Source organism: Tamandua tetradactyla, chromosome 6, assembly GCF_023851605.1.
Source record: "Tamandua tetradactyla isolate mTamTet1 chromosome 6, mTamTet1.pri, whole genome shotgun sequence".
Lineage (NCBI taxonomy): Eukaryota > Metazoa > Chordata > Mammalia > Pilosa > Myrmecophagidae > Tamandua > Tamandua tetradactyla.
In genome coordinates, this window is record NC_135332.1 from 4,093,427 (window position 1) to 4,119,371 (window position 25,945).

Here is a 25,945-nt window from a genome sequence, read left to right on the forward strand (position 1 = left end):
AACATTCCCAACCTGTGTCTATACCTGCCCTGAAACAAATCACCATACTGATTTGTGTGCCCCATGCATACCCTGCTCCCTGCTGTACGACATCCTGCAACCTCAAGGCCTTAGACTACTAAAAGAAATCAACTCCCAAAGTAAATCAATCAAGATATTTACATGTGATGAAGACGGCAGATCACTAAGCATATCACAGTGCATGGCAGATATAGCCCTGCCTAATGACCAAATTAAAACACCAGAGGAGACACAGACATTGGAACAACTAAGCAGAGATGTTCATACAACTCTACTTAATAAAATAAGTGGGGTAGCAAATGACATAAAGGAGAGCAAGAAGACAGTAGAAGAGCATAAAGAGGAATTTGAAAGAATACACAGAAAAATAGCAGATATTGCAGAGATTAAAGCCTCTTGTTGGCCAAATAAAAAACATACTAGAGGCATACAACACCAGATCTGAAGAGACAGTAGAAAGAATAAGTGACATAGAGCACAGGATAACTGACGTCAAAGACTCAAAACAGCAAATGGCAAAAAAGATGAAAAAACTTAAGTTGCATCTCAGGGAAATGATAGACAAAACAGAGCACCCAATATAAGAATCATTGGTATCCCAGAAGGAGAAGGGAGGAGTAATGGACTAGGAAGAGTAGCTGAGGATATAATGGGGGAAAACTTCCCAACCTTCATAAAGGACGAAATATACAATTCAAAGAAGCCCAATGAACTGCAAATAGAATAAATCTAAATAGGCCTTCCGCAAGATACATACTAATCAGTCTGTCAGATGCTAAAGAGAAGCAGAAAATCCTGAAAGTAAGAGAAAAACAATCTACTACATACAAGGGAAACCAGGTAAGACTGAGTTCAGACTAATCAACTAGCACCCTGGAGGTAAGGAGGCAGTGGTATGATATATTCAAGATCCTGAAAGAGAAAGACTTCTAACCAAGAATTCTGTACCCAGACAAATTGCCCTTCAAAACTGAGGGAGAAATTAAAGTTTTCACAGACAAAGAAGTCCTGAAAGAATTTGTCAACAAGAGACTGGCCCAACAAGAAATATTAGAAAGATTTCTGCAGGCTGAAAAAAAAAAAAAAAGACAGGAAAGGAAGTCTGGAGGAGGGCACAGAATTGAAGAGTATCACTAAGGGTAATTTAAAGAATATGAAGAGAAAGAGGGAAAAGAATATATAGATCTGACAAAATAAAAAAGATAAGATGGTGGATTCAAGAAACACCTTTTCAGTGATAACATTGAATGTTAATGGACTAAACTTACCAATTCAAAGATACAAATTGGCAGAATGGACTAAGAAACATCATACAGCTATACTCTGCTTATAAGAGACTCAAATTCAACACAAGGATACAAATAGATTATATCCTGTTTGTGAAAGGATGGAAAAAGATTTTCCACACAAATTGTAACGGGAAGAAAGCAGAATAACTATACTAATATCGGACAAAATAGACTTTAAATGTAAAGACATCATAAGAGGCAAAGAAGGATACCATATACTAATTAAAGGGTCAATTCACCAAGAAGATATAACAATCATAAATGTTTATACTCTCAATCAAGGAGCTCCAAAGTACATGTGACAGACATTGGCAAAACTGAAGGGAGCGAGAGCTGATTCAACAATAATAGTAGGATACTTCAGTACAACACTCTCCTCTATAGCTAGAACAACAAGACAGAAGATCAACAAGGAAATAGGAAGTTAAATAACTTGATAAAAGAATTAGACCTAACAGACATATATAGGTCATTGCACCCCAAAGCACAAGGTTATACATTCTTTTCTTGTGCTTATGGAACGTTCTCCAGGATAGATCATATGCTGGGACACAAAACAGGTCTTTATAGATTGAAAAATATTGAAATTATTCAAAACACTTTCTCTGATCACAATGGGATGAAGCTAGATCTCAATAACCACCAAAGAACATTCACAAATAACACACTCTTAAACAACCAGTGGGTCAAAGAGAAATCAGTAGCTATCTGGAGATGAATGAAAATAAGAATACAACTTATCAGAACTTATGGGATGTGGCAAAGGCTGTACTGAGAGGGAAATTTATTGAACTAAATGCCTATATTAAAAAAAAAAAAGAATGAGCAAAAATTGAGGACTTAACAGCACACCTGGAGAAACTTGTGAAAGAACAGCAAAATAACCTCAAAGAAAATAGAAGAGAAATAACAAAGATTGAAGGAGAGATAAATGAATGGGAGAACAAAAGAACAATAGAAAGAATCAATAAAACCAAAAGTTGGTTCTTTGAGAAAATTAATAAAACTAATGAGCCACTAACAAGATGGACAAAGAAAAAAAGAGGATGCAAATAAACAAAATCAGAAATGAGAAGGGAGTGTGTTACCACAAACCCTGAAGAATGAAAAGAAGTCATAAGAGGATACTGTGAACAACTATATGTCAACAAACAACACAACTTAGATGAAATGGACAAATTCCTGGAGACATGCAAACAAGTACACTGACTCAGGAAGAAATGGAAGATCTCAACAGATCACTCACAAGAGGTTCAATCAGTCATCAAAAATCTTGCTACAAAGAAAAGCCCAGGGCCAGATGGCTTCACAAGGGAATTTTATCAAACATTCCAGAAAGAATTAAATCCTGCTCAAATTTTTCCAAAAAATTGAGGAAAATGGAACTCTACCTAACTCATTTTGTGAAGCTAATATTTTAATACCAAAACCAGGTAAAGATGCTATGAGAAAGAAAAACTCCAGGCCAATCACTCTAATGAACAGAGATGCAAAAATTCTCAATAAAATATTAGCAAATCGAATCCAACAACACATTAAAAGAATTATACACCATGACCAGCAATGAAAGGATGGTTCAACACAAGAAAATCAATAAATATAATACAGTACAATAACAAATCGAAAGGGAAAAATCATGTGATCATCTTGATTGATGCTGAAAAAGCATTTGACAAAATTCAGCATCCTTTTTTGATAAAAACACTCCAAAAGATAGAAATCAAAGTAACTACCTCAATATGATAAAGGGAATATATGAAAAACTGATAGCCAGCACCGTACTCATCGAAAGAGACTGGAAGCGTTCTGCCTAAGATCAGGAACAAAGATGAGGATGCCCACCTGTCACCACTGTTACTCAACATTGTGCTAGACGTTCTAGCTCGAGCAATCAGGCAGGACAAAGAAATAAAATGCATCCAAATTGGAAAGGAAGAAATGAAACTCTCATTATTTGCGGATGATATGATACTATACTTGGAAGATCCTGAGAAATCTACAGCAAAGTTACTTGAGCTAAAAACAAATTGAGCCAGGTGGCAGGTAATAAAATTAATGTGCAAAAATTAGTAACATTTCTATACACAAGCAGTGACCTACTGAGGAGTCAGTTACGTAAAAAGTTCCATTCAAAATAGCAACTAAAAGAATCAAAAACTTAGGAATGAACCTAACTAGGGATGTGAAGGACTTGTTGTACACAGAAAACTACATAACATTGCTAAAAAAAAATTCAAAGAACATCTAAATAGAAGGAAAGATATTTCCTACTCATGGATAGGAAACCTAAATATAGTTAAGATGTCAATTCTCCACAAATTGATCTACAGATTCAAAGCAATGCCAATCAAAATTCCAACATCCTACTTTGAAGATTTGGAAAACTAATTACCAAATTCATCCAGAAAGAGACCCCCAAATAGCTAAAAGCATCCTAAGAAAGAAGAACAAAGTGGGAGGATTAACACTCCCTGACTTTAGAACCTATTATAAAGCCACAGTGGTCAAAACTGCATGGTACTGGCATAAAGATAGAAGCATTGACCAATGGAATCAAATTCAGAGTGCAGAAATAGATCATTGAATCTATGGTCAACTAATTTTTGACAAGGTCCCTAAATCCTACAAACTGGACAAAATTGTCCTTTCAATAATTGGGCATGGAAGAACTGGGTATCGATAGCCTAGAGAATGGAAGAGGACCCTTACCTTACACCCTACACAAAAATTAACTCAAAGTGGATCAAACACCTAAATATAAGAACTAGTGCTATAAAACTTCTAGAAGAAACTGTAGGAGAACATCTTCAAGACCTAGTAATCGGAGGTAGCTTCTGAAACTTTACACCCAAAGCACAAGCAACAAAAGAAAAATTGATAAATGGGAACACCTCAAAATCAAATGCTTCTGCACCTCAAAAGAATTTGTCAAAAAAGGTGAGGAGGCAGCCAACTCAATGGGAGAAAATATTTGGAAATCACATATTGAACAAAGGTTTAATTTCCTGTATATACAAAGAAATCATATAACTGAACAACAAAAGAACAAACAACCCGATTATAAAATGGTCTAAAGAAGTGATTAGGCTTTTTTCGGAAGAGCAAATACAGATGGCTCAAAAGCACATAAAAAGATGCTCATTTTCCTTGGCTATAGGGGAAATGCATGCAGATCAATACTACAATGAGAAAGCATCTCACACCTATAGAATGGCTGCTATTAAACAAACAGGAAACTATAAATGTTGGAGCGGATGTGGAGAAACTGGGACACTTAGGCACTGCTGGTGAGAATGTATAATGGTGCAGCCACTATGAAGATTTTGGTGGTTCCTTAGGAAACTAAATATCGAGTTGCCCAGCAATAGCATTATTTGGTATATACCCAGAAGAGCTGAAAGCAACGACACAAACAGACATTTGCACACCGATGTTCATAGCAACATTATTTGCAATTGCCAGAAGATGGAAGCAAACCAAATGCCCATCAACAGATGAGTGGATCAACAAAATGTGGTATTCACGTACAATGGAATTTTATGCACCAGTAAGACAAAATGACGTCCTGAAGCACATGGCAAGATGAATGAGCCTTGAGAACATAATGCTAAATGATATTAGCCAGACACAAAAGGATAGATACTGTATGATTCCACTTTTATGACCAGCATAAATGTATAATCAGAGGTTTATATTATAGAATATGGGGGGACTTAGAAATACATAGAAGCTAGAGATGGGTGAACCGTTAGCTAATAAGGTTGAACTCAAATGTAAGGGAATAGATAGGAGTGAAGGTGGTTCTCTAGAGGGTCTATAAGTAATATTACCATATTGAAGATGAACAAGATTGAAAGGGGTTGTATAGACCTACAAGTCCCACTGATTCACACTAGAAATATGAATTAGTTCTCGTAAGAATTATTTCAAAGATATGATTCTTATATAAAGAGTGTTTAGTCCAGGGTACAGGGGTAAAACTGCTATTGCATACTATGAGCTGTGCTCAAAAGGAAACCATCAGCACTACCACAGCAACAGCAGAAGTAAATAATGGGGGGAGGGACAAGAGTTAAGAGAAGGTTTAGACTTCCTATTTGACGAGGGTGTGTTTATTGGTTTTTTGTCTCTTGGGAACAATGAAATTATCAAAAATTGAGAATGTTGATGAACTGTGGACTTTGGGCCCTATACATGATGCCCAATGAATGCAGGTGGCTGAAAGATGCATGATGGAGAAGTAGATTGGCAAACGATGGTGTATACTTATGCGCGAAGGTTGTGCTGCTACGAAAAGGAACAAAGTCGTGAGGCGTGCAACGATGTGAATCAACATGTGGGACATGGGGTGAGACAAAATAAGCCAGAAACAAAAGAACTAGAATGGTATAGTCAGCTTTAGAAAGGAAAACAGGGGCCTAGCTTGTAAGCTTTTAGAGCAGACACATTAAGTCCGGAGTGATGATTTCTATTTCTGAATTTTGACAGTCTGTTTTATATATATAACCTGATACTTAGAGATAAAGAGTGAAGCCGAACAGGTTGGGGTTAAAGTAATTCAGAACATAGGGATAAGAAAGACAGTGTCTACATTTTAGAACCACACATACCCTTTGAGACAAATGAAAGAAAGATTTATTTGGTCTGGAACTAACATTTTCTGTAGTGCACAATCTAATTCAGCCTATCTTTATAGCTCATTTCAACAATTGAAACACAGGGGCCCAGAATAAGAAAGAGGTCCTTTAATCCTGTATAGATTATTGTAATGCCTGGGTACATCCTAGAGTATATTAAGCAGATAATCAAAAAGTGTGGGCAAAGTTCCCTGAGGGAGGGAAGAAAAAATATGAAACTATTAAACCTTACCATCAGGGAATCCGCTGCTACTGTGTCTTACTTTAGGGATACCCAAATCAATAGGCCATGCCCTCGATCATGAGACTACTCTTGTGAAACTTGTGTAGGTAGCGGAGAAACTTAAACTATAGGCATGCCTAAGAGTTACTTCTGGAGGACCTCTTTTGTTGTTCAGATGTGGCCTTAAGTCTCTCTAAGCCCAACTCTTGAAGTGGAATAATTGACCTCCTCCCTACGTGGGACATCACATCCAGAGGTGAAAGTCTCCCTGGCAACATGGAAGATGACTCCCAAGGTGAATCCATACCTGGCACCATGGAATCAGCAATTCCATCCTGACCAAAAGGGGGAATAGAAGTGTAACTGATAAAGTATCAGTGACACAGAGTGTTCAAATAGCGTCGAGAGGCTATTCTGGAGGTTACTCATACGCATGCTTCAGGTAGACCTTGCTACCTGTCATAACCTGCCAAACCCCAACCAGGACCATTCCAGCCAATCCTAAAGAACACTTAGGGCGATATATAAGATTCCACCAAAGTTCCATGCACTAGAGTAACTTTCCAGAAACCTACAACCTCCAGATGGGTCCCTGGTCCAGATAAGTTCTGAAACCTAGCCCAGTTCTCCAGAACATCATATAGTTACATCTACCTACCCCATATTAGCGACAGAGCCTTCCAATATCAAAAATTTAGAATGGCCATGGCCTAAACACCCCTAAAGAGAGGGATGGAAGGATCAAAGATGATGGTGGAGTTATACAGAGAAGATAGGATTTAACAAATGAATATGAATAGTGACTCATTAAATTTATATCTCTTTTAGTTACCAGTATTTTAGTGCAGCTGGAAGTAAAAACCTAAAACTGTAGAATTATAACCCATGTCAAACTCTGAAATATGTTCTACAACTAATTGTGGTGCTGTGCTTTGAAATTTTTTTGAACGTGTTATTTTTCGCAAAAAGGAAAAACTGTTGATTGTGATGATAAAAAAGTATTTAAGCCCTCTAGCCTCCTATATTCTGGAGCAGCTAGAAGGAAGAATATGAGAGGATCATATGGTAGCCCATGACAAACTCTGGGATCTGTCCTATAAAACTGCTTGTTGAAGAGTGCTTTGAAACTATTGCTTTTTTATTTCTTTGCTTTACATATGTTATAGTATACAATAAAAAAAGTTTAAAACAAAAGACACTGGGTATCAAAAACCATGTAATTCATTTTTTTGTTTTCTACTGAAGGATGCCTAATACATATCTTAAAAACTTACTTTTCTGTTAATATATATATATCATCCTTAGTACTATGGAATAGAAGACTACCTTTAAAATCTAAAGGCTTCATTTGTTTTATAGAAACAATTTTTCTTATTTCTTAAACTGATAGAACATTATTTAGAATCATTTATATACAAGTAAAATTTCTGTTACAGTGATGGGCATAATATAAGAATGCCATTTTCTGGTACCTTACACAGCAATGATGTTTTATTTCTTTCATTTCAATTCTATAGAATGAATTCTTTAGCATAAAAAATTGTTTTTGTTTCAGTGGTAGAATGCTCGCCTTTCATGCAGACAACCTGGGTTCATTCCTGCACCATGCACCCATAAAAAAAAAATGTTTTTATCTGTTCTCTAATCAAATAATATTTTTATGACATTGAAGATACTGTTTTCCTGAAGAGAAGAAAGAATGAATTAAACTCTAGCTGAGTCATCATGGTTTTTTAATGATGCTTTTAAATAACAGGTATTTCTCAATAATTTCTTCTCAAATAGCCAAATGAAAAAAAACAACAAAATTATCAAAAACACCATCTGGGCAATTTAATATACCTTTTCCTTTATGCTTACCATGTATCCACAGTGCTTATTGTAGTAATTGATGCAGAATAGTTGTTCAATAAAAATGTGTTGAATGAATGACATCAACTTAAGGAGTCAGAGGAATGAGAATCGGAAGTTAAAAACCTTATGTTAAAATGTATGTAAATGATATAATTTTCTCTCTATTATATTCAGACTATCTCTTCACTTTCTGATTAAATATAAAGGGGCTCATAAGCCTTGAACAACAGGAACTGTGAGTTCTTAATCTATGTTTATAGTCTAATTAGACTATTCTGCATGAATTACTACACTTGAAGAATTCAGGAGTTAGTTTTTGTTCACTGCCCCTTCCTGTTCAAGAATTTTGGTGTTGGAGTTCATTTGTTCACCCCAAATTTAGTGGAAATAGAACCCTGAAAACCTGCCTTGCTATATCAGCGTTCCCCAGTCTGGATTTCCCTCCCCCACTCTAACTCCTTTACATTACATAAATACATTTATGCATTCAAAGAGTAATACACAAATAACAAACCTGCCTTGCTATGTCAGCATTCCCCAGTCTGGATTTCCCTCCCCCACTCTAACTCCTTTACATTACATAAATACGTTTATGCATTCAAAGAGCAATACACAGATAACAAACCTATATTTGCAAAATACATCTCCAGTTACATTTATATAAAGGTATTTAAGTGCAGAAGAAGTCGACAAGTCGTTATACAAAGATCAGTAGTATTTCTATATTCTAGCAAGGAACAGTTGGAAAATTAAATCAAAAAACAATTTCATTTGCCATAGTAACCAAAATCAAGAAATATTAATGGAAGATGCTGCTGGACCTATTGAAGGAACATAAAGAGCACCTTGCCTTCCTGCTGTGAGTAGTGCAGTGGACGAGGCTCAAACCCTAAGATCTCTGAAGGTGTCGCCAGAAAACTCAGTGTGAGCAGGGACATGGTCCGACATGGTGTGGAAGGATTAACCTACCTCCTCACCAACAGTTCAAAGCTCATGATTTCTGAATTGGATTTCCAAAACTGTTTTTGTTCTGGGTTTCTCTGAAGAATTTAATAGATTGTTGCTTGAACTTTATCTGGCCAATAGAAAGGAGATCCAAACTATTCTGAGTGAGTTGGCACCAGACCGTCCCAGTTACCACAACCTTGAATGGAGACTAGATGTACAACTTGCAAGCAGAAATCTCAGGCAACAGATTAAACCAGCAGTGACTATGAAGCTACACCTTAATCAGAATGTAATTGACAACACCAAAGTTCTTCAGACTGAAACAAGCATTGGAAGAGATGAAAGCGAACCACTGAAGGAGAATTGTTCACAACATGAAGTAATACCAGTTATAAGGTTTTAATCCCTTGAACCATTTATGAACTGATGATATGCAGCAATTACTTTTAGAATTATTTTTTATAATGGATGGTGATAAGTACATTTGGTCAGATGAAATTTCATTTCCTGTGCCAGGATACTGAGGTGATGATGAGAAGCTAAAAAAAGTTCCTTTCCTGGTGCTAAATATGCTCAGCTTCTTGACAAATTAAGATGTATTTTGTATTTTAAATGTGTAAGTAGGATTGAATCAGCTGGAAATGAATCTTTACAGTTCGTATCTTCTATAGGATATATGTTAATATTTCATGTACTATATTTCATGTTTCCTTTTGTTTGATAGAATGTCTGTCTTGTTTTGAGTACTTCTTTTGGCTGCTTAACTTTTTTTTTTTTAGGCATAAGTAGTAATGTTTATTAAAAAGAGAGAGCACACATTAGAGAAGTTAATGCGCTCGTGCCCAAGGGAGGAACAGGCCCTTGGATGAGTTGGGCTAACTTGTTTTATAGGAAGGTTTAACCTATCGTGGATTTCCATAGTAACATTTGGATACTAGGTATCTTCTTTGTTCTAGGAGGAAATAGCTAGCAGAATTCATGGTTTGTTGTCACATACCTAAAATTTGTCTTTGGCAAATGGTTAACAATCTTTATGACCCTGTGCCTCCTATTATTAACTGAGAGTTTGCTTTGGGCCCAGAATTTTACAAGCTTTTATGGTTTGGGGAGGTTGCAATGGTTTTGAGAGGTTTGGGGGGTTTAGGGAAATTTTTTTTCCCAGGACATTTGCAGCTGAAGTTTGTAACTCTGTATTAGTTCCTTTGGAGCTAGATAAAAAAAAAAAAAAAAAAGAGGGACTTGCAGTTGTCTTTTAACTCTTTAGAGATGAAGACAACACCAGAGATTTACAGTTGTCCTATTTTATCCTGATTCAGTCCCCACCTGAAAGACTTCAGTCCCTTTAATCTTAAAAGGAGGTTGAAGGATAAATTTTTGGCGTTTTTCACAGAGTGAGAGGGTAGATGTAGAAATGTGTATAATAAATGCTGCAATGTTGGAAGGGCTGGGGAATATAAGAAAATGCAAAAACATTATGTTATAATCCACCCCATCCCACCACTCTTAAAAATTTTTCTGTCACCTCTTCGTCATAAGTCCCTGAGCATGGGGACAGGAGGTTGCAGGTTTACAGCTTGCAATGTTGAGAAATGGGACTAAAACAGCATTTGGGGCAAGGCAAGTATACTTTGGCTTGCTTTTAGAGCTGCTTTGCCCTTCTGTTCATTTATTTTGTCATATAATGATGTCCTGGTCACACTTCAATGTGGACAGCCATCATGTGCTAGGGTGCAGTTGAATCAGGAGTTCTGATGCCCAGAATGCCACCTTTATTAATTATCCAGATTGAGCTGTGTCAAACATGTCACAGATAGGCAGGTTTTGTTTAGATGTACTCTGACAATAGAGATAAATTTAGAACAGAAAGGGGGATAATTATAGAGAGTATTAGAATTAGGTAGTTGCTACTTTGGGGAACATGGGTGATTAACAGTAATATTCCATGGAAGTCTAGAATTACTTAAAGATGGAACGTATTTGCCAAATATTTTAGTTAAAACAGGTTTTTTTTTTTGAACATAAATTGGGTTACACTAACAGGGAACACATAATTTATATATTGCCTTGCATCTTTTTGAAGTTTCTTTTTGTTGAAGATTAATTTCTGATTTGTAGTTTACTGCAAACACTTTTAGACAGGAATTAAAGTGAAATAATGCAGTAGACAAGGTAATTTAAATATAACCCTAAACATTTTTCACTCAACTTATAATATATTAAATGAATTTAGCTATTTTTAGCATTTAATTTTATAAGGTTTAAGAATAAGTTTTTGCAGCCGTTTGGAATAAAAGATAGGCAAAATGTTAAAAGTATTGAGGTTTGAAACAATATTTGCTTGTTTTTTTAAGTAAAGTTAAGGAAAAGACTTAGAAGTTTTGTTTTGAACAACTAAGGATATGCTAATGTTAACATAGACATAAGGAGTTATTTTGCCAAACAATAGACTTTGCTTTTTATACTACTACTTAAAAAATACTTTGTACTGAAGATGGAATAATGATTTGAGAATATTGTTACACAGAAAAATGAGTTTTAGTTTTACATTAGTATTTTTTAGATTCATTAAACTTTTCTTAACCTTGACCGCAATTTCTCTCTTTTTGAACTTTCTAAACTTTCCATGTCCATTCAGGTTTTGTCTTACACTTTTCTCATTCTGTGACAACCATTCATTTGATCTTAGAACAAAACTACACTTTTTCCTTTTAATAAAATAACACGTTCTTTATATCCTTCATACTTAAGTTACCAAAATAATTTTCAAAACTCTCCAAGCAAACATCTCACAACATACAATTACCGTTAAAATAAAACTTGTCAGAATATCTTTAATGCATTTTAAAGCAATAACAATTTTGCTGTTTGCTGCTTTATTGCTGCCTTTATTTTTCTTTATGTTTTTGTTTGGGTTTACCTCTCAGCAGGTGGCACTGAAAATATAGCCTGAATTATTTTAGATGACAAAGAAGCTCCCGGGGTGAAGACAAACCCAAGGTAAAAAACCGTTTGTAAGGCAATTTGAGCTTTAGAAGGTGAAGCTCCATAGCTTCTTTGGCTAGGAAATTAAGAGTAGCAGTGGTGTCCCTGATGGAGTCTTCTGAGTCCTCCTGCTTTAGGAGATCCTGTTTTGTTTTGTTGTTTTCTGGGAAAAGACGGATCCCTTTTGTATTGAATCATAATAGGAGGGACAGTAAATTGCTTTCACAGGCAAGTGTGTGTCTTCCAGACCTTAGGATCTACCTGATTTTCACACTGAGTAGAGGGAATCTAGTGTGCTTTCAGTTCCAGTTAACACTGTATTTAATGCTGCAACATTTTCATCTGTGCTTTCAGGTTCCTGTTTTGGCAGACAGCCTATTATATGGATGTAGGTACCTAATACCTTTAGTATATCCCTTCCCAGAAGTGGAGTGGAATACTCTGGTATTATTAAAAACTGATGACTCAAAAGAAGACTACCAATTTGTCAGGGGAGAGTTGGGGTGAAGGTTGGAACCCACAACTTCCCTTCTGTTCCCACTAGGGGACAGGTTTTAGAGGAGAGAGGGACTGAGTGAGAGGTTAAGACAAAATATGTGGCTCCCATATTAATTAAAAATGAACCATCTTACCCACCATGTCAGAGACATCCAGGGCGCCACGATTTCGATATTCTTTGATGAGATTCTGGGAGCGATAGGCCCCACACCCCTTCAGTTTTGGCCAGGGTGCCCAACAGGGCTTTTGGAGAGGCTTTGTTCCACCTTGGGGGCTTGATGCACTCTCAGGCCCAGTGTGCTGCCTTCCTGCATCATGGACAGGGCCCCGGAGGTTCTTTCCACCCTTGGGACTCCTTTCATCTTTGGGAGCACTCCCACTTCCAGTGCCCCACCTCTCCACATTGATGACAGGTTCCCAGTGGTTTCTGCCCCAAGTAGCCCTGAGGTGGCTTGTTACTGTTTTTTCTAGTTTGCTAACTGCTGGAATGCAACACACCAGAGATGGATTGGCTTTTAATAAAAGGGGATTTATTTAGTTAAAAACGTGTAGTTCTCCAGAGGAAAGGCAGCTAAGTTTCAACTGAGGTTCTTTCTAATGTGGAAAGGCACAGGGTAATATCTGCTGGCATTCTCTCCAGGCCTCTGGGTTCCAACAACTCTCCCGGGGAAAAGTTGTTTCCTTTCTGCATCTCCGAAGGCCTGGGCTGAGCTGCGAGTGCTGAGATGAGGTATGCTGAGCTGCTTGGGCTGTGCTACATTGACCTCTCTCATTTAAGCGTCCAGCAAATTAAATCAAACATCATTCATTGCAGCAGGCATGCCTCCTAGCCGACTTCAGATGTAATCAGCAACAGATGAGGTTAACATGCTATTGGCTCATGTCCATAGCAGTAGAACTAGGCACTTTCACCTGGCCAAGTTGACACCTGAACCTACCACACCGTTTATAAGCAAAGCTACGAGCTGTACCTTATTCCAGTCTCTCCTTGCTTTCTCCTCCTCTAACTCTGTCATGGTTATTAAAGACAGAAAAGGCAGTATTGGTAAGGTCATTTATAGGCATTTGGGGTACTGAGGACATCTTTTTGCAGTTGTCTCCTTATGTCAGAAGCTGACTGGCCTATGAAGTAGATTTTTTAGCATGATTTGTCCTTCCTCAGAGTGGGGATCTACATTAGTATATTTTTTCATAGCCTCCACTGGTCTCCACTGTCTGTTTTTGTTTGTCCTATGCAGCTTGTCTGCATGCCCCTGGGCTTCTACCCAAATCTTCCATTTCTCCTGGGGAATGTAGCTGAAGGAGAGAATAAATTGGATGTCTCCCTGGTGAACTCATAGAAGAAGACCAGGTTTTTAAATTCCTCCAGAGACTTGGAGGGGTCCTCAGAAAATTTTCCCAGATGCTTCTTACACTCTGCTAAATCAATCATAGAAAAAAGAACATGGACCCTTACAGTTCCCGTATCCCCATTGACTGCTTCCCAGAGAGAATACGTGTTCCATTTCTTTCGGAACTGCTTTTTCCCTTCTCCCAAGGGTAGTAAGGGGCTCCACTGCTAGTGTGTCTCACCTGACTTGAATAAGGAGGGAGCTCGGTGGGCTTGGAAGCCTCTTCCTTTAAGTCTTTTTGAGGTTTCAAAGTTTGAAGATTTAGTGGGTCATTTTGAAATTCTGCCTCCTTCTCTTCCTGAGACAGAAAGGATTCATCTCTTAATTCCCCCTTAAGAAAACACAGTTTGTAAGCTCTCCTCATGGCCTAGTCCTGATATAGAGCCACAAAGAGCTGGACATAAGGAACTTCAGACCATTTTCCTTCTCCTTTACAAAAAAGGTACTATTGAAGAATGGTGTTAAACCCAAGAGTGCCATTTTCCAGCCATTCTTTTCTACCTCCCAGTTTATATTGAGGCCAAGCAATGTTACAAATATGAAATCAACTTTTGTTTTTCTCAATTTGGTGGTCGGCAGATTTTTTTTCAGTTTTTCAGGGCACAGCCCAGGTGGCTATCATTGGGGATGCTGAACACTTCCCATTATTGAAATAGAGGTCTTGAAGGTCGGTGTCTTATGTGAAAGATGCTGCTCTTATGGGATCTCTTGAAATCACTCCTGGCAATCCAGCCAGAATATGTGACCAGTGCCCTGCTGGCAGTAGTGCCAGCTGAGCCCTGATCCAGGTTCAATAGTTTTGAAACTAAAAGAACTTAGAGAGGAGAGAGCCAGAAGGCATAAGTAGGAAAGTTTATTAAAAGAGAAGTTTATTAAAAAGAGAGAATACATGTTAGAGAAGTTAACACGGGCTTACCCAAGGGAGGGACTTGACTGCTTAACTTTTAAAAGTTATTTTCCTCCTTATTGATCAAATTTTAAAATAAAATGTATAATATGATACTGTCAGTATTTATAATCTTTCTAGGCAGTTCAATCTATTAAACTTTTAAAAGCAGTAAGTACTTACATGACTTAAGTGAATTATCATGGCTAATTGGTTTAAATAGTATTCAAATTTGTGTGATCATATATTGCCATTTTATTACAGACAAATATTTTTTCCCTAATACCCAAAGCATTTTAAGTGACCTGTTGATATTCATATTTGTAAAGTAATGAATCCAAGAGTACTATGAACAGTCCTTGATTATCTGGATGTGAACTGCTGGCACTTTTTAAAATTTTGTTTGAATAAACTATAAAAAGGGGGGAAGAGAGACCATGTTTACTATATTACAGGCAAATACTTCTTCCTTTTAAATTCAGTTTTTGTGTGTTTGTTTGTTTGTTGAGTAACCAAAAGCTCTTGACCTGTAAAACCCAGGTGCTGATGTGTCTGGTCAACTGATAGAGTGCATGACATAGTGGCTGGCACACTTAGGGAGGGGAACCATATGCAAGGGTGGAAATGAAGGTTCAGCCTTGAATATGTGCCCAGGGATTTATCATCAGAGACTTATACACTTGGAGCAACCCAGGAAGACTTTCAGAGCATCCAACTCTAAGCTGTACTCCAGACTTTATAAAAATTCCAAACTTTTTTTATAAGATATTTCTGAGACATAAGCCCACCTACATAAGCACATTGCAAACTTCTATTCATAATATCCCATTGTCCAAATAATATCATGTTGCCAAGGCCAAAATCTTTTTTATAGTGGAAAACTTTAAACATACTTAAAAGTACCCCCATATACCCCTTGCCCAATTTCAGCAGTTATCAACATTTTGCCACTCTTGTTTCACCAATTTCCCCCCCACCCACCCACCTTCTTCAAGTATGCTCAAGGGAACTAAGAAGTGAGGGAGAATGCCTTAAAACGAAGTGGCTCTCTTTGCATGGAGACGAGTTGCTGCCTGTTGCTCTGATTCTTGATAGGAGGAATTGTAGACAATGATTCTCACAGTTGGCGGCCTAGTTTTGGGAGGACTTGGAAAAGCCCCTATGCCATCTTTAGCATTTGTTATGACAAATAGTGACCCCTGCTTTTAGCAGTCACCCATTTTTCAGTATTCTTCAGAAAAGGAAATATTTAGATAACATTTAAGAGCTAAGACATGAAAGTATAACCAAGATAGCTTTGGCAACTGGACAAAGGTAATCATAGGTTTTATACTCCATTAAAGAGGAAGCATGTTTTTTTTTAATTTGATTAAATGTGACACAGATTTCTGAGTTTAAAATACATGAGAACAAGCACTCTCTAATTAATAGATCATAAAGGAAAATATAAACAGCCCAGTGTGAACTAAGAACATGTTAAGAATTAAGAGAGTATGGTTCTAGAACTATAGTTTTTCTGTGTTATTTGGGCACAACCTACCATGTTAGACATATAGGTTCAGGATTGGATTAATTAGTGATTAGACATTCATTTCTTGGCACAGTTTTAATCGTTCTTTAATCCTATGCTTCTTGGCTGCTTTGCAAATGTTACAAAGTTTAAGCCATCTCTGAATGATTTCATCAAGAAAAATAAAGACCACGATTTACTGTGGAATATTGCTTTTACATCATTTTACACTGTTTTTTTTTCTGTTGTTTGTTTGTTTGTGGGTTTTTTTTTAGACATAGAGAAATTGTGAATTTACAGAAGAATTATGCATAAATACAGGATTCCCATATACCACCCTATTATTAATACCTTGCATTTGGAATATATTTGTTACAATTGATGAAAGTACATTTTCACAATTTTCCATGGTTTTACTTAAGAATCCACTATTTGTATTGTGCAGTTCCATGGATTTTTTATAAATGTTTATTCTGGTACTATATATATAACCTAAAATTTATACTTTTAACCACATTCAAATATATAATTCAGTGCTGTCAATTACAGTCACAATGTTGTGCTATCATCACCACCATCTATTACTAAAATTTTTCCAGCACTTTAAATAGAAACTCAGTACCTTTTAAGCTTTAACTCACTTCCATACCACTGTCCCATCCCGTGGTAACGTATATTCTAGATTCTGATGCTATAGATCTGCTTATTCTAATTGTTTTGCATCAGTGAAATCATATATTTGTCCTTTTATGTCTAACAGGATTTGTCCATGTGTTGCATGTATAAGGACTTCATTGCTTTTAGGACTTCATTGCTTTTTGAGGCAGAATAATATTCCATTGTGTGTAAATAACTCATTTTGTTTATCCATTCATTGGTTGGTGGACACTTGGGTTGTTTCCATCTTTTGGCAATTGTGAATAATGCTGTTCTGAACATCAGTATGCAAATATCTGTTGGAGTACCTGCTTTCAGTTCTTGTGCATATATAGCTAGAAGTAGGATTGCTGGGTCATATACCTAACTTTCTAAGGAACTGCCAGACTGTTTATCAAAGCAGCTGCACCATTTTACATTACTACCAGCAATAAATTAGTATTTATATTTCTCTAAATACTCCCCAACGCTTCTAATTATCTGCTTTTTTGTTTTAATACTGACCATTCAAATGGGTGGGAAATGGTAACTCATGTTTCATTTCCTAATGTCTAAGGAAGCTGAGCACCTTTTCATGTGCTTTCTGGCCGTTTGTGTATCTTTTTTAGAGAAATGTATGTTCAAGTCTTTTGCCCATTTTTTAATTGAGCGTCTTTTCTTATTAAGTTGAAGGATTTCACTATTCTGGATGTTAAACCCTTATCAGATATGCAGTTTCCAAATATTTTCTCCTATTATCATTTTGCTTTCATTACCAAGTCCTTTGAGGCACAAAGGTTTTTAATTTTGATGAGGTCTCATTTATTGATTTTTTTTTTCTTATTGTTGTTTGTGCTTTGGTTGTAAAGTCTAGGACACTATAACCAAACACAAGTTCCTGAAGATGCTTCTAGTGATTTTGATAGTTCTGGCTCTTTATATGTAGGTCTTTGATCCATTTTGAGGTTTTTTTTCATTTGGTATGAGGTAGGGGCCTTTCATTCTTTTTCAAATGAAGATCCAGTTTTCCAACCATTTGTTAAAAGACTGTTCTTTCCCAATGGAGTGGTCTTTGCCCCCTTGTCAAAAACCATTGGATACCTTTTTTCTACTTTGTCAACAGATGAATAGAGCATATGCAATAAAAATACATAATAGGGGGAACAAATGTTAAAATAAATTTAGTTTGAAATGCTAGTGATCAGTGAAAGGGAGGGGTAAGGGGTATGGTATGTATAAATTTTTTTTGTTTTCATTTTATTTTTTCTTCTGAATAAATGCAAATGTTCCAAGAAACTATCATGATGATGAATATGTAACTATGTGATGATAATTAAAATGGAAATGTTTGTGTTTGTTTGGTGTTTTTTGGTATTTAAAAAAAATAAAAAATTAAAAAAAAAAAAAACATTGGATAGGGGCACAAGAGTAATTCAGTGGTAGAATTCTTACCTGCTATGTGGGAGACCCAGGTTTGGTTCCCAGCCTATGTACTTCACCCCCCCAAAACAAACAAACAAACAAAAAATTCAATAAATGGTGCTGCAATAACAGTATGCTCACATGGAGAAAGAATGAAGTATGACCCCAGCCATACAGCATACAAAAAAAAAAAAACCACAAAAACACCTGTGAGCCATGAAAAGATGTTCAACAACTTCAGGCTATTAGGGAAATGCAAATCAAAACCACAATGAGATGTCATCTGACACCCACTAGAATAGCCATTATTTAAAAAAAAAGAAAGAAAGAAAACAGCAAGTACTGGAGAGGATGTGGAGAAATAAGCACAATTACCTGTTGTTGGGAATGTAAAATGGTCCAACCACTCTAGAAGGCAGTTTGGCGGTTTCTCAGGAAGCTTAGTATAGAATTGCCTATGATCCAGCAATCCCATTATTAGAATATTTTCAGAGAACATGAGGGCAAGAACACAAACGGACATTTGCACGCCCATGTTTTTAGCAGCATTATTTATGATTGCCAAGAGATGGAAACAACCCAAATGTTCATCAGTGGATGAATGGCTAAACAAGCTGTGGTATATATATGCAATGGAATATTACACAGGTGTTAAGACAGAATAAAGTTGTGAAGCATATAACATGGTAGGTGAACCTTGAGGACATAATGTTGAATGAAGTTAGTCCGGAACATAAGGACAAAAACTGTATGGTCTCACTAATATGAACTAACATTAATAAGTCAACTTTGGGAATTGAAGTTAACACAGATTATCAGTACATTGAATGAAGTGAAATGTGAGTATGATTGAGGGAGAAGGGCTGGGAGCATGTATGAAACCAGAAGAAACGGTAGAGGATAAAGATTTGGGACAGTATAATTTAAGAATGCCTAGAGTGAACAATGATGGTAATTAAATGTACAAGTAAAAAAACGTTTTTGCATAAGAGAGAACAAATCAATGTCAGCATTGCAGGGTGTTGAAAATAGATGGTATGGGGATGGGATACAATCAGTGCAAGCTAGGGTCTGTCTTTAGTCAACATTGTAACATTGTGATATGCTTCCACTGAATGTAACAAAGGCATTATTCCAAAACTAAATGTCAGTAGGTGGGGGACATGGGAGAGGGGTATGCATTCTTTGTGGAAAAACAGGAAATGTCTTCATATAGATTATGGTGGTGAAGGCATGTCTATACACTTACATTGGATTGTATGATGTGTGAATAAAACTTTAAAAATGAACAGAGAGAAACAAGTGCTAGAGAAGATGTGGAGAAAGAGATGTACATATTCACTGTTAGTAGGGAAACTGAGAGGTGCAGCCCCTTGGAGGGCAGTGTGGTGATTCCACAGGAGGCTAGGGGTGGGATTGCCACATGATCCTGAAACCCCATTGCTCAGTATATACCTGGAGGTACTGAGTGAGGATACAAATGGACATTTACACATTGGTGTTTATGGCAGCAGTGTTTGTGATTCACTGTGGATGGAAGTGGCCTAAGGGTACAATGACTGAGGAATGAAAGGGGAAATATGGTGTATACATACAATGGACTACTAAGCAGCCACAAGAAGGAATGAAGTTGTGAGGCATGCAGGTAAATGTATGAACCTTAAGTACTGTATGTTGAATGAAATGTCAGGAATAAAAAGATAAATATTATCATGCCTCAACCATATGGACTAAGTATAATATAAAAACTCATTGAACTGAAGCCGAAAACATGGGTTATTAGGTTGGGGCCTGTTATAAAGGGTCCTAGATTGTAAGCTCTTACAGTAGTCACATATATTCAGGAATTATAACTGTTATTACTAAATTCTGAGATACCGAGCTGTTTGTTTATAACCTGGTCATTCCCAGAAACTTTGGATATTTATGTTACACCTTAGACTTAGAGCACTGAAGCTATGAAAGCTAGCACTACCCCATATAGGAACTGTTTAAAAAGTTGAAAAAGGGATCAAACTTCAAGTGGAGATATGAATGAAGCTGATCTGGATAGGACTAAGGTAAATTAGAATACAGGGTAAAGGATGACCTTCAACTTCTGTGTGAGACCAAAGGGAGAAATGTTTATTTGGTGCAAAATTTATATCTTGGGTAGTGCATTCCCTAACTTAACTTGTATGGTCTGTTTAGTTGAACTCTATAAGTACATGGAATCCTGGATAGGGCACGAGAATTTGTTGGTTCGTCCAGATTAGTGTGGTGCCCTGATACATCCCAGAGTAATTTGGGCAGTTTATAAAAAGTATTTGCAAAGTCCCCTTGGGGGCCTGGGGAGAAAGGAGAAAATATTCATCTTCCCCACTTGAAGAATTTCTGATATTCTTGCCAGCAGTAGGGACAACCAAGTCAATAGTCTGAGCCCTTGATCTTGGGGTTTGGCCCTATGAAACTTATTCCTGCAAAGGATAGGCTAAGCCTACTTAAAATTATACCTAAGAGTTGCTCCCAGAGAACCTCTTTTGTTACTCAGATGTGACCTCTCTCTCTTTCTAAGACAACTTGGCAGAAGAAATCATGGCCCTCCCCTTACATGGTACATGACTGCCAGGGCTATAAATCTGGCAACATGAGACAGAAATCCCAGGAGGAGCTGGGACCCAGTATCATGGGATTGAGAAAGTTTTCCCCCCAAAGTGGGGGAAGAGAGAAATGAGACAGTTTCAGTGGCTGAGAGATTTCGAACACTCAAAAGGTTATCCTGGAGGTTATTCTTATGCAGTATACAGATACCCTTTTTAGTTTATGGTATATTGGAGTGGCTGACAGGAAGTACCTGAAACTGTTGAACTGCATTCCAGTAGCCTTTATTCTTGAGGATGATTGTATAAAGATACATCTTTTGCACTGTGACTGTGTGATTCTGAAAATCTTATGTTTGCTGTTCCTTTATCCAGGGTATGGGCAGATGAGTAAAAAGATGTGGATAAAAAATAAATAAATAATAGGGGGGACAAAGAGTGAAACAAATTGGATAGATAGAAATACTAGCAGTCAATGAGCGGGAGGGGTAAAGGGTATGGTATGTATGCATTTTTTATTTTTTTCTTTTTATTTCTGTTTCTGGAGTGATGCAGATGTTCTAAAAGTGATCATGGTGATAAATACACAACTGTGATAATATTGTGAGCCATTGATTATACACCATGTATGGGATGTCTGTGTGTGAAGATTTGGCAATACAAGTATTAAAAAAAAAAAGTGGGCTATAAATGTGAAGGTTGACCTCTGAACTTGCAATTCAATTCCATTGGTCTATGTCTGTACTTGTGCCAGTATCATGCTGTTTTGATTTGTAGTAAGTTTGATTTGCTTTGTAATAAGTTTAAAGATTGGGAAGTGTGAGCCCTCCAACTTCATTTTTCATTTGCAAGATGGCTTTTGCTATTCAGATCACCTTGTATAAATTTGATAATTGGCTTTTCCATTTCTGCAAAGAAGGCTGTTGGAATTTTAATTGTGATTGTGTTGAATCTGTATATTGCTTTGGGTAAAATTCACGTCTTAACAATATTTTGTCTTCCAATGAACATAAAGTGTTCTTCTAATTTATCTAGGTATTGTTTGATTTCATTTAGCAATGTTTTGTAGTTTTCTATGTACAAGTACTTTACATCCTTGATTAGAATTATTCCTAGATGATTGATTCTTTTAGCTACTTTTGTAAATGGAGTTTTCTTTTAATTGATTTCTTCTTCTGATTTATTTGCTCATTACCAGTATACAGGAGCACTAGTGATTTGGGGGTATTGATCTTGTACCCTGCCATGCTGCTGAATTCATTTATTGCCTCTAAGTGCATTGTTGTGGATTGTCTAGGATTTTCTATATATAGGATCATGTCATCTGTAAAGAGGGATATTTTATTTCTTCCTGTATTTCTTTTTATTGCCAAATTGATTGAACTAGAATTTCTAATACAATGTGGGCATCCTTGTCATGTTTCAGATCTTAGAGGGAAAGCTTGGAGTCTTAAACCATTAGTTATGATGTTAGTTGTGAATTTTTTTCGTATATGTCCTTTATCATATTGAAGACTATTTTTAGTGTTCTAAATGTTTTTATCAAGAAAAGGTGCTGAATTTTGTTACATGCCTTTTCTGCATCGAGGTGATCGTGTGTTTTATTTCCTTTATTCTGTTAATATGGTGTGTTATGTTAATTGATCTTCTTTGTTGGACTACCCTTGAATACCAGGGATACATCCCACTTGATCATGAATTTTAATTCTTTTAATGTGCTTTTGCATTTAGTTCACTACTGTTTTGTGAAGAATTTTTGCATCTATGGTGATAAGAGATATTGGTCTAATTTTCCTTTCTTCTGGTATCCTTATATGGGTTTGGTATTGAGGGTGATGTTGGCCTTGTAGAATGAATTAGGATGTGTTCTCTCTTCTTCAGTTTGTTGGAAGAGTTTGTACAGGATTGGTGTTAATTTTTGGAATATTTGGTAAAATTCCCCTGTGAAGCCTTCTGTTCCTGGGCTTTTCCTTGTTGAGAGGTTTTCATTACTCATTCAGTAATAAATTAGTTATTAGTTTGCAGAGATCTTCTGTTTCCTGAGTCAATGTAGACAGTTTGTGTGTTTCTGGGAATTTATCCATTTCATCCAAATTATCTAATTTGTTAGCATACAGTTGTTTTATAGTATCCTCTTAAAGCCCTTTTCATTCAGTAGATTCAGTGGTAATTTCCCCTTTTTCATTTCTGATTTTAGTCATTTGTATCCTTTCTCTTTTTAACTTTATCAATCTACCTAAAGGCTTATCAATCACACTGATCTTTTCAAAGAACTAACTCTTGATTTTATTGAATCTCTGTATTATTTTTTATTCTCTACGTCCTTTATCTCCATGCTAATCTTTGTTATTTCCTTCCTTCTCTTTACTTTGGGTTTAGTTTATCCTTCTTTTTCTGGTTGTTCCAGTTTTAACATTAGGTCTCAGATTTTAAAATCTTTCTTCCTTTCTAGTGTAAGCATTTAGAACTACAAGGTTGCCTCTCAACAGTGCTTTTCCTGCATACCATAAATTTTAGTTTGTTGTATTTTCATTTTTATTCACCTCAAAATTTTTTTCTGATCTCTTGAGATTTCTTCTGTACAGTGGTTAAGAGTACACTGTTTAATTTACACATATTTGTGTATTTTCCATTTCTGTCTTTTTTACTGATTTCTAGCTTTATTCTTTTGTGATTAGAGAAGATACATTGTATTACTTGAATATTTTCCTAATTTATTGAGACTTGTTTTGTGACCTGAAATATGTTCTATCCTGAAGAATGATCCAATGCACTGAAGAAGAATGTGTATTCCGTTTTTGTTGGACGAAATGTTCTATATATGTCTGTTATGTCTTTTTAGTTTTGATTATCATTCAAGTCATAAATTTCTTTTTGATCTTTAGGTATTTTATCTATTCTTAAAAGCAATGAATTGAAGTCTCCTATTAATGTAGAACCATTAGTTTCTCCCTTCAAATCTGTCAGTATTTGTTTCATTTATTTTGGGCTCTGTTGTTAGATGCATATATATATTTGTAATTGTTATGTCTTCTTTTTTAATTGACCCCTTTATTGGTATACATTGATTGTCTTTGTCCATAATCACTTTCTTCAACTTAAAGTCTATTTTATCTGCTATTGATATAGCTATCCCAGCTCTTTTTTGGTTACTACTTGCCTGACATGTATTTTTTCCATCCTTTCACTTTCAACCTAGTTATGTCTTTGAATTCAAGGCACATATCTTGTAGGCAGCATATAGTTATGTCATGCTTTTTAATCCAATCTACCAATCTCTGCCTTTGGAGATTTGAATCCATTTACATGTAGAGTCACTATTGGTAATGCAAGACTTTCTTCTGCCATTTTGCTATTTCATCTTTGTAAGTCTTATACTTTTTTTGACCCTTAATTCTTCCACTAATGCTAACTTTCATATTTATTTGATATTTGTATTTTACCATATTGAATCCCTTCTCATTTCTATTCAAATGTATTTTTTCATGTATTTTACTTGTGGTTAACATGGACCTAGTATTTAACATCCTAAATATATATCAATCATATTTGATTTGATAACTTGACTTCAATAACATACACATATAATGCTCCTATACTCTTCCTTCCCCCACCTGTTTTTTTTCCCCATGGACAGGCACTGGGAATCGAACCTAGGTCTCTGTCATGGCAAAGACAAGAATTCTGCCACTGAACCACCATCGCACCTCCACACCACCTTTTTTGCTTGTTTGTTTTACAAATTATATCTTTATACGTTGTATGTCCACAACCATAGATTTATCACTTTTTATGCATTGTGTTTTAGCACCTGTAGGAAGTTAGAAGTGGAGATACATACCAAAAAATATAAAACAATTATACTGCCTTTCATAATTAAGAAAATGGTTACCTTTACCATAGGTCTTTATATTTTCTTAATGTTTTATTATTATAAAATGTAACATTTTATATACAGAGAAAAGAAAGAAAAAACAATAATTTTCAAAGTATATTTAGCAGTAATTACACAGCAGATATCAGTGTTTGTTATGGTTTACAATTGTACTATTACAGATTTTTCCTTCTAGCGGCTACAAAACACTGAAGGCTAAAAGAAATATCAGCGTAGTGAATCAGCAGTCATATTCATTTGTTAACTCTTATTTTCTCTCATAATTCCTCCTTCTCCTTTGATCCTACTCCCAATCTATAGGGGTCTTTAGGCTATGCCCATTCTAAATTTTACATGTTTATAAGGGGTGTCAACAATAAGAATAGGGAGATGTAATTAGTTGATAATCTTGGAGAAGCTCGCCAATCTGGGTTTCAGGATTTATCTAGCCTAGGAACCCTCTGGAGATTATAGGTTCCAGGAAAATAAACTTAGTACAAAAAAAAAAAACTTTTCTAAAGTCTCAGTTCAAGCCATAAGCATTCTTTTTTTTTTAATTCAGTTTTATTGAGATACATTCACACACCATGCAAACCATCTGAAGTATACAATCACTGGCACACAGTATAGTATCATCATGTAGTTGTGTATACATCCCTATGATCAATTTTGGAACATTTTCATTACTGCAGAAAGGAAACAAAAATAAAAAATAAAACCCAAATCTACCCATACCCCTTATCTCTCCCCACCCCCAACCACTCATTGACTCCTTGTGTTGATGTGGTACATATGTTAACTGTTAATGAAAGAATATTAAAATATTACTGTTAGCTATAGTCCATAGTTTGCAGTAGGTACATTTCCCCCCATGTATCCATCTATTTTTTTAACGTTTGTTTCCCCTATTATTTTTTTATTTTTAATCCATATGTTTTACTCCTCTGTCCATACCATAAATAAAAGGAACATCAGACACAAGGTTTTCACAATCACATAGTCACATTGTGAAAGCTCTATCATTATATAATCATCTTCAAGAAACATGACTACAGTTTCAGGCACTTCCCTCTAGCCTCTCTAATACACCTTAGACTAAAAAGGGGATATCTATATAATGCATAAGAAGCACCTCCAAGTTATCCTCTTGATTCTGTTTGAAATCAGTCAGCCACTGACACTTTATTTTCTCTCA

General features: G+C 36.1%; 1 protein-coding gene and 1 pseudogene across 13 annotated transcripts in view; both read left to right on the forward strand.

The window, feature by feature from the left end:
• The window catches only part of TANC2 (tetratricopeptide repeat, ankyrin repeat and coiled-coil containing 2), a 642,298-nt gene that overhangs the window by 314,406 nt on the left and 301,947 nt on the right, over positions 1-25,945 (forward strand). The window lies entirely within an intron of this gene.
• On the forward strand, positions 7,598-15,664 carry LOC143686976 (COMM domain-containing protein 2 pseudogene; annotated as a pseudogene).